General features: G+C 39.6%; 1 protein-coding gene across 2 annotated transcripts in view; it reads left to right on the forward strand.

The window, feature by feature from the left end:
• The first annotated feature begins 418 nt into the window (after positions 1–418).
• Positions 419–12,297, forward strand: part of si:ch211-45c16.2 (mitogen-activated protein kinase kinase kinase 13) — a 35,084-nt gene continuing 23,205 nt past the window's right edge. Inside the window, exon 1 of one of the 2 annotated variants that reach the window (XM_020651161.3) lies at positions 419–534. The gene's annotated coding sequence lies outside the window, so the exon portion shown is untranslated. The remainder of the gene's footprint in view (positions 535–12,297) is intronic. The other variant, XM_020651164.3, reaches the window with a different exon arrangement.

Consider the following 12,297-nt stretch of genomic DNA (forward strand, 5'->3'; position numbering starts at 1 on the left):
GTAAATTTTGCGAATGCTGATTATTCTTATTCTTATATACCTTTTTAATATGACCTGATATCTTCTACAAATTTACTTGCACATTGCTAAGAGGTGAGAGATGTAATGAAACAATGTAGTCAATAGCAATGTTTAAAAAAATACTCAGTCTTGGAATAAAAAAAAACATCTCTTTGAATCTTCTCTTTGAAAGTAAGAAGTGTTAGGCATATTTCATATTGAAGTAATATGCCCTATGCAGCGTTTATGTGAACAGCATTTTAATTATGTTATGCTTGCAAGAAATGTTGGACAGAAGAGGGGGCGCCTTTTAACTTCTGTGTGATTTGTCTTCTCAATAGATGATCTTTGATTGCGTGAGGGCCGGAGTTTACAGGTGTACGGAGCCAGAGTGTCCGGAAGTGACGTAGGACGCTCACAAGACTTTACACCAGTGGATTGGACTGTAAGTCGATGGACCGAGGAGAGAGAGAGAGAGAGAGAGAGAGAGAGAGAGCAGTCGGACATCTCAGAGGGATTCAGCGCTGCAGAACGGTAATATATACATTTTGTTTTACTTTTATCGAAAGACGCATTGTAATTGTGACATTTAAAACTTAAAATTGCAGTTTTTTTTCTCCCCCGTTAAACGATTCTGTTTTGATCGTGGGGTTGAAGCTAAATGACTGGGACAGCGAGGGTCTTTAACGACAATAAATACTGTTTCTGAATGAATCTTCAGCCTTAAAAACAAAACACAATGTTCACCTTCTGTCAACAAAGAGAGACTTTACAACAACTATGTATAACTATGAGTCACGCAGCAGATACAATGCACGTAGTAAAGGGTTATAGAGTTCTTCATTATGTAACAGAATGAACAAAATCTTGTTGAATCCTCACTTGTTTAGAAAATGACTCTTTCCTTGCCTGTTAAGTTTGAAGCAAGACAAGGATAAAATTACAGACTGATCTGTGCTGTAGGAGAGGAGGCTTAATTATAGCTGGTGGCGAGGTAATGTTTGTTTTTGAAGACAGAATGTAATCTTGTTTATTATGTTTGAGTAGCCGGTATACGTGGCTGAAAGAAGACAACAACATGTATTTTGACTGTGTTGACCATATTTGTGTTCATGTGAGGGTATAAATATCTTATAGCCTATTTCGTTGTCACTTACACTTTGCTGAACCTACTGTAGTCTAAAATTGTCATATTGCACTATTTAAGCTTAAACCTCATCACTCCTGTATATAGGCTACTGTAGTTTGTGGTGCACATGGAGTAAAAAGCCTCATACTCACGAGTGTATCTTAATATTTCTCACATCTTACCCATATAGATGAGGGAGAGATGATACAAACACTGATCAGTGTGATTTATTTTCAGTGGCATTACAAATTGGTTGCAGTAATATTCTGAAAAGCTTTTGCTTTATTAAGTGTGAAGTCCAAGTCCGAAAATTCTGTGTCCCATACAAATCATTATGCAACTTCAACAAAGGCCTAATGGTCTTAACATTTTTAGAATGAAGTAATAGTAGTGTAAAAACAATGGTTTCCTGTAAAGAAAGGTGTTTTTATTACCTTTAAATAAAGTCTAAAGAAAGCAGGACCATCATGTGTGCCTTATTATGTTTTCACTGAGACAAGTTTTTTTTTAGGTCTAAACATCCAAATTTGATCATCCTAGAAATCACCACACAATGTGATCCTCTTGTTATGTCACAATTTCATAACATAAACGTCAAATCTTTTGCCGGAGACAAATAAGGTTACGTTTTTTAAGTTCATGTCTTAAGTCAGATTTTATTCCACACCTCTGTCACAAAATGCAGCCTCCTAAATTACCAAAAGAGTTGACTTATCCCGAACATTAAAACCTGCACGAGGGCTGCATTCATAGCAGGACTGTCTGTATGACACTGCTCCTGTGTGTGCAGCGCTGCAGCCCTCAGCAGACATCTGACACAAATCACATGCAATCATTCATCCATCTCTTATGACGACTTGTTGTCACAACAGTTTTATGGTTCGGCTGCTTTTCGTTTCTGTTTCCACATTCTCTTGACAGTCAGCGAGCGGTGGAGAGGGTTACATGTGTGAGCACTTGATGCAGTATTGTGTTCCTCCCTCATTGTGCTGAGTGCGACGTTTTCCAGTCAGTGTCCATGTGTGTCGGTAACGGCTTTGCCTCCCTTGTATCTGCTGCGGTGCAGTTACAGGTCACACTGGGCTCCAATCAGCCAAATGAGGTACCCCACTAACAGTGTGTTGAAGGCTACACCTCTCAGGTGTTCTTAACTATGGCACGCAGACACCCAACACCAGACCGGCATCTAATGTGAGCAACTACACATGAGGGACAGTTTGGCTTTTAAAGCGCTTTGATGTTTTTTTTAATGTAGCAAGTAGTTGTTTACAAGTCAGCTTACAAGCTCTGACATCAATAAATAATGAGCACATTGTTTTTCATCGAAGATTTTCATGAAGTATTGTCATTTAAGGGGAAACTGTTGTTTTTCATTTCCAGACATTGCAAAGAGAAGTGAAGTCCTGCTATTTCCTCCAATACTGCACTATAAACAATAAACAGCTATAGCTTAAAGGATGGAGCTGGAAATACTTCATGTAAAGCAGAAACATAAATGGGCTATTGATCCTTTGGAACCAGACAAATCCGCGTGGTATTTGTTCAGACAGATACGTCTGGTCCCCCCCACTGATTTAATTTAGCAAAATTGAGGTCAGGCTGATCATAAACATGATCTTGTATGGAGCTGGTGGCTTTGAGGCCTTATTGTAGGTTACCAAGATGGCTACTGCTGATATGGGACTTTCTGAATCTGCGATCGCAGCAGTATGAAGCTAAATAGACCGGAGTTTAAGTTGGATAAACATGCCAAGAGTGGGATCATGTAGTGGAGAACGTCCATGTAGGATACTGATCTGAAGTCATATGAGGGGAATGTTGGAACTAGCTTCCTGGCTTAGCAGCTTACCGCTACCTACGTCACATGTAATGTTGCTCAGATTTTCTTTTTGAGCATTCAGATGTTTTTGTGCCGCGACAGAAACAATTTGCAAATTAACTGAAAATTGATTTTATAACCATTCTGATGCCACTGTAAGGAAGAAAAATGTGCATATCAGTTGGTTAAGCCCTTTTGGTTGTAATTATTCCCCCCCCCCCCTTGCTTTTATCAATCTTGCCTTTCTGAGATGATCAGTATTATAAATAAAGGTCTTAAGGTGGTTAGTTGTCTTGACTTCTTCTGCAGAAAAGTTCACACCTTCAACACCCGAAGGACTTCCTGTCCACGTTGGCACATTTCTGACTCAAAGATCGTTGTCCTTATGAGAAATAAATGGGCCGGGGCTTGAGTGTCATGGACAGGATGGATTTGTTGACATAGGAAGAAAAAAAAGGATATCACTCACCTTAGCATTGAATACCCCTTCATTAGTTTTTCTTGAAAAGGTGGGTCACCCCCTGCTGCATGGCAAGTTTTTCAGGTGTCAGGAGTCTGATCTGTCTCGCGCCAAGTCAAGCAGGACGTCAGCAGCGGCACAGGAAAGAGGGGAGGGAGGGTCCCGATGCAGGGGTAGGGACAGGAAGCCGTATTTATGTAATTGACATGTGTAGCAGCAGCAAGCAGTGTAGCCTTGCAGCTGGTCTGATCTCTCTAATCCCGCCCCCAGAGACTAGATTTGTTTGTTTTTTTTGGTCACATTTGTATAGCAGTGGCTCCAGTCCTGTCCCATCAGGCTTAATGAATAAGCTCATTGCTGTGTTTCATAACATGAAGAAACATCCAGCACATAAACATTTATTGTGTCGTCAGTGAAGGGACTGCATTGTCCTGTGTCATTAAATATACAGATATATATTATATATTGAGGGGAATTCTTTCACACAATATGTATTACCAAGGACAATGCTCTAAGTGATTAAGACATGGTGTCATCTTACGTTGGTACACATTGCGGTCAGTATTCTCAGCACTGTCTGCGGCTCATATAGCAGAGCAAAAGCTATTTCTCCCATCTTTTTTTTAAATAGAAAATTGGTCATGACATTGTTTTCCATAATGTTGATTTAGTTCAAATTCAGGATCAGTATTGGGCAGTTGTGGCTCAGTTGGTAGAGTCAGTCGTCTCTATATGAATATCGGCGGTTTGATTCCCAGCTCCACATGTACAATGTGTCCTTGAGCAAGACACTTATCCCCAAGTTGCTCCTACTGCTTTGTCGGCTGTGTATGAATGTAATTTGTTACTTCTGATTGACACTTAACATAGCAGCCTCTGCCATCAGTGTGTTTAATGTGTAGGTGTGACATGCGGTGTAAAAGCACGACAGGAGTTGATATTTGTTGCCCAATTGTTCTCAAATATTAATTATAAATAATGTTGATAATTGACTAATTGTCTGAGAAAAATGTCGCGCAAAAAGCCCGTCTTTTTCCTGGTAGTAGCTTCCAAAGTGTGAGAATTTTCTCTCTTATTTTTCATATTTTATGCCCGATTAATGAAAACTGCTGGCACAACAAAAAAGTAGTTCTAGAGGATGTCACATTGACTTATTGGAAACATGAATAGGCCCTTTTTTGCAATGTAATCTTCAGATAAAGCTGCATCGTTAGTGGCCTGGAAAAAAATCCATCTCCTCCTTTTAGTGGAATAAATGAAACATGTTGTGCTCAGGTGTGTGGAGTCTACAGTAATGCATGGCTAACAGCTGTTTTAAAAATAGCCGTCACATTTTCTGTCTCTGTGCTGAACGTTAACGTCGCGTGCAGCCATTGAAGGGGCAGCTGAGCGGAAAAAGGCAAACAACAAACGCTCGACTCAGGGAAATGATGTGAACATGAATGTCTTACCCCGTCCCACTCTCTCTCTCTCTCTCTCTCTCTCTCTCTCTCTCTAACCTCTCTCTCAATCGCCTGGCCCCCACCCCCCCCCTCTCTGTCTCCCTCAGGTCCTCTCCTCTACTCTTTCTTCCTGACTGACATTTCTGTAATGACACTGTCTGAGCTCCACAGGCCCTGCGTCCATACCAACCTTAGCTTACTGTGCACCACACGCAGGGCCAGCTTGTCACACCGCGAGTCCGCCTGGCACGCCTCACTTCACTATCAGACCGCTAAATGCCAATAAGGACAACTCAGCTTGATTAAAAAAGTAAGCATCCTCCATCTTCCGGGCTCCTCTGTTAGTTGGCTCTGCCGGAGATAAAGTGGTCGTTTGCCAGAGGGTTTATTGGACAAACTCGTCTGCCAGTTTGTAGAACTGGGACTCTGCTGAGAAGTGGGTTAGCCCTACATCTTCACATTTGGGCAGCGAGGGGGTATTTTAGCGGGACTGTGGGAGCTCAGAATAACACAGACCCCTTGTAGTCATAGAGTCATATTTAGATTGTGACACCTTATAAAGTATTAAATGTGGAAAAACACCACAAAGAACCTTGACACAGGACGCCATTTTTCAAGGGAATATCATAAAAAAAAGCTAAATATTTTCTATACATGAGCAATGTTATGACGCTGAGTGTGTGCGCCTTAGGGTGTGTGTATGTATGCTATAGTGTGATCATACTCATACTGCACATGACTTTAAATGTACTTCTCTCTTGTGATGGGTCTGCTAGCTGAGCTTCTATAATTACCACAGCCTGCAGCGCCTCATGGGGAGCATATTAACACACATGAGTGGAGGAGCAAGAACCAGAGCACATGCACAAAAGTCATACAGGCTGCATGTGTGTATACAACCACTGATGTGTGAATAATATGTATATGAGAAGGAAAGATGCACTGTCACTCATATGATATATAATGCATATAATGTCAGTGTATGGATTGATAAAGCTATCAATACTAAGCTCATATTTGATTTTTAAACAATTTGATGAGCACAATTAGAGCAGAAATGATCTGAAACAACATTTATCTTCTTCAGCCTTCATTGGTTCTCTGGAGATTTCGGATTTTGGTCGCTAGGGTAAAAGATATGGAAATACAAAACAAACACGCAAATATAAAACAATGTTTTTAGGTACTAGGGATGACTGTTTGCAGTACGAAAACTCACCTTTCTTACATATCTGGACTGACTATTATTGGCGCGAGACGTTTTTCTGCAATCTCATTTCTTAACTATTGTGTATTATTACTAGGAAGTATTTTGATTATAGATATTGGAAAGTGTGGATTCTGTGAAGGTTTTTTTTTACAGTTGCATTCAATAAGCATTTTAAACAAAAAATGGTGTTTTTTAAGTAACCCAAAGCACACAAATAAAAGTCTAGATACTGCTCCAAAAAGTCATGAGACGGGCTGTTGTGATATTTTGTGTTATTCAGGTCATATTCTAGATGTGCAGTAGCCCTGCTGTCTCCTCTTGCCTTTGGACTGTAACCTCATATATTCCTCTCCCCTCTCACCCTGAACAACAGCACAGTACCCTGATCTATACAGTGGCAATCTCAGACACTGCTTGTGGCCCGGTGCATCCCCAGACTCCTTCTTATATCCTTAATCCAAGATTGTGAACATGTTAGTGTGGGTTCATTTCCTCCCACTTCTGTAGTTCTCTTGTGTGAAATAATTTAAACCAAGAAGGCCTTCATAACATTCTCTGTTATTTAAGACTAGCTGCTTGTGTTTTGCATTATAGCTCTGCACGCAATCCCATAAATCAGGCTCGGGATTATCAGGTGCATACAGTTCAGAGGGAGGCCGGCCCAGCCAACCAGGCTCTGTGTCGGCTGCTGTTGCAGTTGCGAGTCTGCACTGATGATGAAGAAGGAAACGGGATAGATGGATTGTAGTGGTGCAGGCAGAATCCTCCCGTATAGTGTTGAACAGTCATTGTTATGTAATTTCCTTTCAGCGCGGATTGGTCAGGCTGTGGGTTGTTGGTGGGCTCAGCACAGTAATCTCACAAGCATTATCTGCCTCTCAGAATCAAGGGTTGTTGTGTGCAGGACTCACTCATCCATGTCAGCCTTTGTAAAAGCTACCAATCAGCTGTGCCGGCCTGTTTCCATCTCTCAGGCGAACAATGTTGTCCCCGTGCGTGAAGTGGACACACTGGGGACCAGTGTCATTTTAATTCAACAGCTGACCAGCTGGCTCTGGGCTGTGAGATTTTATTGGCTGGACGTTGAGCCCAAAAATACATGTTTTTTGTTGTCAAAAAGCTCTTTGTTGAGATAAGAAATAAGAAATACGCCTAACTTATTGAGAATTTTTCAAATACAGAAGTTATTTGCCACAAAAATCTGTAAACTCAGCTATAGCGCCCCACAGAGGCATTAAGGAGTAAGAGGAGAACATAAGAGGCGACAAAAAAAGCAAGTTTCATATCAGTTCAGAATGTATTTTGAATGTACGCATAATCTGTGTTTGCTTTAAACCTAATTTTTACTCTGCAAAGCTAATACTTAGTTAGCTACCTTTTAGCAAGTCTCCTTAACCTGTTAACTATTATTTTACGTTTTTCATATGGTATCCCATATGCATAACACAAACTACATCCCCAGTTTGTAGGTGACTCAGTTGTTTGTATTACTTATTTAAATGAAGAAGCTAGAGGAAATCATGTTTTAAAGAACCAGTTTTGCCAAAGCTAGTTTTAGCGCTCGCTCTTTTAGCTTTGGCTAGCCATGACTTATCTTTGCTCACTCTTCAAAGTCAGCTAGCTTTTTGCTTCTTTTTGTTTTGGTTAACTTTGTAGTTACATTGTTGTTACTGCTGTATGTTACCCAAAAATGGTATGGTATGTCATTATGTCAAGTTTAATAGCAGGATATTTTTAGGTGATAAATACAAATGTCAACGTTGAGATTTAAGTCTGAGCTTGATTTAGACTCAATCACAGCTAAACAAGTGGAAGTCATTACATTATGGCTTTCTGATGTGGTGTATTATAAACCATAATGTAGTCAAACAGGAAACAGATATATCATCATTACATGTACATTGCTATAAAAGTGAATAAACAGACCTAACCTACAACTTAAGAAAGCTATCTTGGTGTGATATAGTTTATTTAAGATTGAAGTCTTCCACATACACTGTTTCTTGCTCAACTTTTGACTTAAAGCCAAACAAAGTGGCTGACAAAGACTTCTGTTGACAGTGAAGTTGCCTTGAACACTATTTCCAAGTGAATTATATTGATTGTCCTAGATGATGCTTGTTCAGCCTCTCTGAATCCTGTTGACGGCTATACATAAAAGTCGCACAAAGAAGACTTCCTTTACTGCTCTGTTAAAAAGTACATTAGCTAAAGCTATGTCCAGTTTTAATGAGTTTGGACTATTTCATCTTTTCTCAGTTCAGAGTTTTTAATTTGTGATAAGCCCTTTAGGTCAAGGTTTAAAAAGCTCTTTGTGCTAGATGTGCTAACACTTTCAGTTTCAGTGCCAAAACCTTTAGAGTGCTCTTTGGTTCCCGTACTTTTGGTACTACAAAAAACATTTTGCCTACAAAAAAAATCTCAGAAAACTAGAGGGAGATCCCCAAATTTCTCAAATACTCAATTTTGTAAGAACTAAGCAAACTGTATTGACTGCTATCTTCAATTCAGAAGAGCATGAGAAAGAGTCCCAAAGCTGAATATGGATATATGACTGTTTAATAATCTTTACATCTTAATATAAAATGTGTTTAGCCACATTATTATGTTTTCTTCATTATGAGAACTCTTTTTATATCCATTAAACATTTAAAATCAGATTTTGAATCACTGCTTTTCTCCTTTATCATCTTGTCATAGGAAGCAACATGATAGTCTCATAACTGAACTAAGCAGACATCCATGGACTCTTATTTATTTGTTGGTAGTTGTAGATGTGTTTGAGTGTGTTTGTGTGTGTGTGTGTGCCTTCTATCTCTACCTGGCCGCTGCATGCGATGTCAGATTGTAAAAGTAAACCACTGTAAGCTGCGATGCTGCTTTTTCTCTTATTAATGCGGGGACACAGGAGCTGTCAGTGCGGTTGTTCCGCTGCTGGTAAAATAGTAATGAGTGTGTATAACGGAGCAGAGCCAGTGTGGTTTACAGCTCTGTTGCACTCAGAGGAGAGGGCAGGGAGCGCTGACCGGCTGTACATCACGTCTGTGTACCGGTGATGGAGACTGAACAGGAGGCTTACTACTGGAATAAAGCTAACCTTAGAGACTCAGGTCAGACTCTTATTTTTCTTTTTTAAGTATATAATTATTTCAATAAGTGCTCTGGGATGTGTTTGACCATAAGACATCAAAACATCTTATAACTGAGTATAGGGCCCTCACTGTCTGATTACAGCTTTAGTTCATATCAGAGCACACAGTGTAGCTATCAGCTACCCTCAGATGAAATGGTGCCAAATTCAGTGAAAAAAACAATTTTGAACAATTTTGTGGGATGTGAGCACAAGTATGAGTTAAAGCTAAATGCACTCATTAACTTTTATGTGTCAACCTTCATATCTTTATCGCAATGTTGAAAACTGTTAAGGCACAGTGCGTATTTTTCTCCTATCATGCAGGCCAAACAATTTTAATAAAAGTCTAAAGTACATGTTTTTTAGTATCAGTGTTGGAGAGAATTTATAGTGTCAAAATACCTGGTGCCTTTGACATTGGTCTGTAGCAGATATTGTCTGGAGCTAAAGGAAGTAGTAGTTATTATTTTATGAAGATGCCATTTGTTATTCTAGATTGAAAAAAATCACTTTTGGATAGGGTTAGGGTAGGGTTTTGTATTTTTTTAAAGTTGAAATAAGGACTAAACAAAATGATTGTCTGAATGTTATGACTGTTAATAACATATTGTTGTCTTGCCTTCTATCAGCATACATCAGTATAGTGCTTACATTTTCCTGTCTGTTGCATAACGGGCTGTGCCCTGTCACAGAGCCAAGCAGGGACCTGCACACTGCAAGTGGACAAAGTCCAAGCAAACTTACGCACAGAACAGAAACACCTCCAGTTATTTTCTTACATCAGAAGTGGTTTTTATATTTTTTGTTATCTTAGAAAAAACAGCATCTCTTGTTTTTGACATTTCTTCTCGGGCGATGACTCTGAAACAAACATCATTAATGAGCAGATAATCTTCTATCAGAGACCGTTTCTTTCTACTTGAGGAAATTGTACTCAATGTAGAAGAGGGAGATCTCAGATTTCAGCTCCCAAAGTAAATTGAACCTTTGATTAATGTTAAATGAGTTTGAATTTGTTTAGGAAAATAGAATGCGCAAAGCATTTAATGAGAGATTGAAAACAAATTCTTAAAGTAAAGCTGTTGGTTAGTAGCTATGGCTAACTATATTCCTTTGGATTTTAAACGTGTATGTTTGAAAATGATCCTACTTGTGTTGTCTTAAAATATGCCTGCATTATTTATTAGATAAGATAGCTTACAAATCAATGCTGATTGTTCAGTCAATGCAAACAATATTTATAAAACAAACAAAGCCATGGATCATTTCTTTAATTTTTTTATTTTTCAAGAACCAACATCAACAGACGGGGACCAAAGTTCCTCAGGAAACTCAAAGCTCTCTGAGCAGCAGAAGTGAAGTAACAGTCAGCTGTCAGGTGGCAAATTACTGTAAATCAAGAACACAAAAACAACAACACAGATCAGACAACACTCGCTATCTGTTAGATAATTACACTTCTGTTTAATATTGTCATCATGCTGGGCTAAGAAAGAAACATCAGTGTCAGCCATCTACTTCTTTTTTCCTTCTTTTTTCAAATTAAATGTCTTAAATTCACATCTCTGTGCAGTCGGCCATATGTATTAAGTCTCCCAATTGGCCTGACCGGAATCTGTTTGGACAGAAAACTCTCTGAATGGTGAGAGGGGCCAAACACATCTTTAAGAGGAAATATAAAATGAGCTTGCATTATGGCTGCAAACAAACTATAATTGCCATCAGGATATGTACAGTGATAATAAACGTCACCAAAAATCCTTATATGCAAGAATATGAATATTTACATATATGTACACATGCATTTAATTCTCACTCAGCATGTGAACGTCTGATTTTCAGTGACATTTGGATTGCATTCAAAACATTTAGGCCAATCAGATGAAGCCCCAGCTAGCCTTCAGCTAACTTTTGATAAATCAGAGACGATGGTGGTTAGCTAAAGCTCAATGCCTAATGAAGGGAATAAGAGCGTGTTTGATGAAGACCTCATTTTCTCCAGATCTCTTTTATATGCCATCCCTATATGGAAGTTATTACTTTCCCTTGTGGTCTTATCAAGACTAAAGCAAAGTGAAAGAGATCTTCATGGTGCATCCTGTGCATTCTTTTAAACACCCTTGTGTGATGATGTGGTTTAGGACACAGCAGTCTTTGCTGGAGTTAAATAGGCCTTCATTTCTGTTTGAAAGTTCTAGGTTAAGCATGTTTTTTTATACAATGTGGCTTTGCTTGTTTCCACGTGAGCACACAGGCTTGTGATCTGCTGACCTTCGGAATTACGGCTCTAGAGCAGAGCTAGACTTTCTCACTAAACAAATAGTTCAGTATTTGATTCCATGTGACTGTGTATAGCCAATGTCTCTCTCTTTCTTTTTGCTAATGTTTAACTAGAGAGCTGTTAGTTTGGGGGATTCCCCTGCTGTGTTTTTATGAATGCAGTCTACATGTTTACAGGAGTGTGTCTTCTGCAACAAGGAAAGAATAGCACGTTCAATGCCTACACCCACTCTTGTCTTTTTCAGGCACAGGAGAATGAATGACATTATTTTAATTTTGGACATTTTGCATCAAAAAGGTGTTGTGTTAGCAGATCCAACACAGTGTGCTCACACACTCACCAATCCCTAATGTCAGTACCATAAGAGCCAGCATCCTCTGCCATCTGTGCCTTGACTCATTTGACTGTCATTTCACGCCATTTAAAGACCGTGTTTGGAAGCCTCCCACTCAGCCTCGCCCCGGGATACCAAACCTCCCCCTCTAGCTTTGTCCCCTGCTGGGGTGTGGCTTGAAGATGAAGATTGGACAATAATGCTCCTGTATGCCTAACCCCCAAGCCTCAGTGCATCATTACACTCCTACTATAACTCCCCCACATCTTCATTCCCCCCACCCCCGAGGTTTGGGCTCTTAAAAACAGGATGGGTGGAGCATCTGTTCCTGGAGCATTTCCTATCAGGCAGACCCTCCCTCTCAATCAGTCGCTTTTGATGTAGTGTCATTGGTTTTAGTCTAAATCTCTGCCACCAGTGGAGACATTTAACACAGATATCCAGTCACACACACAATGTCTCCCTCTAGTTCAGTCATCCTGGAAATGT

This window comes from Labrus bergylta, chromosome 13 (genome assembly GCF_963930695.1).
Source record: "Labrus bergylta chromosome 13, fLabBer1.1, whole genome shotgun sequence".
Classification (NCBI taxonomy): Eukaryota; Metazoa; Chordata; class Actinopteri; order Labriformes; family Labridae; genus Labrus; species Labrus bergylta.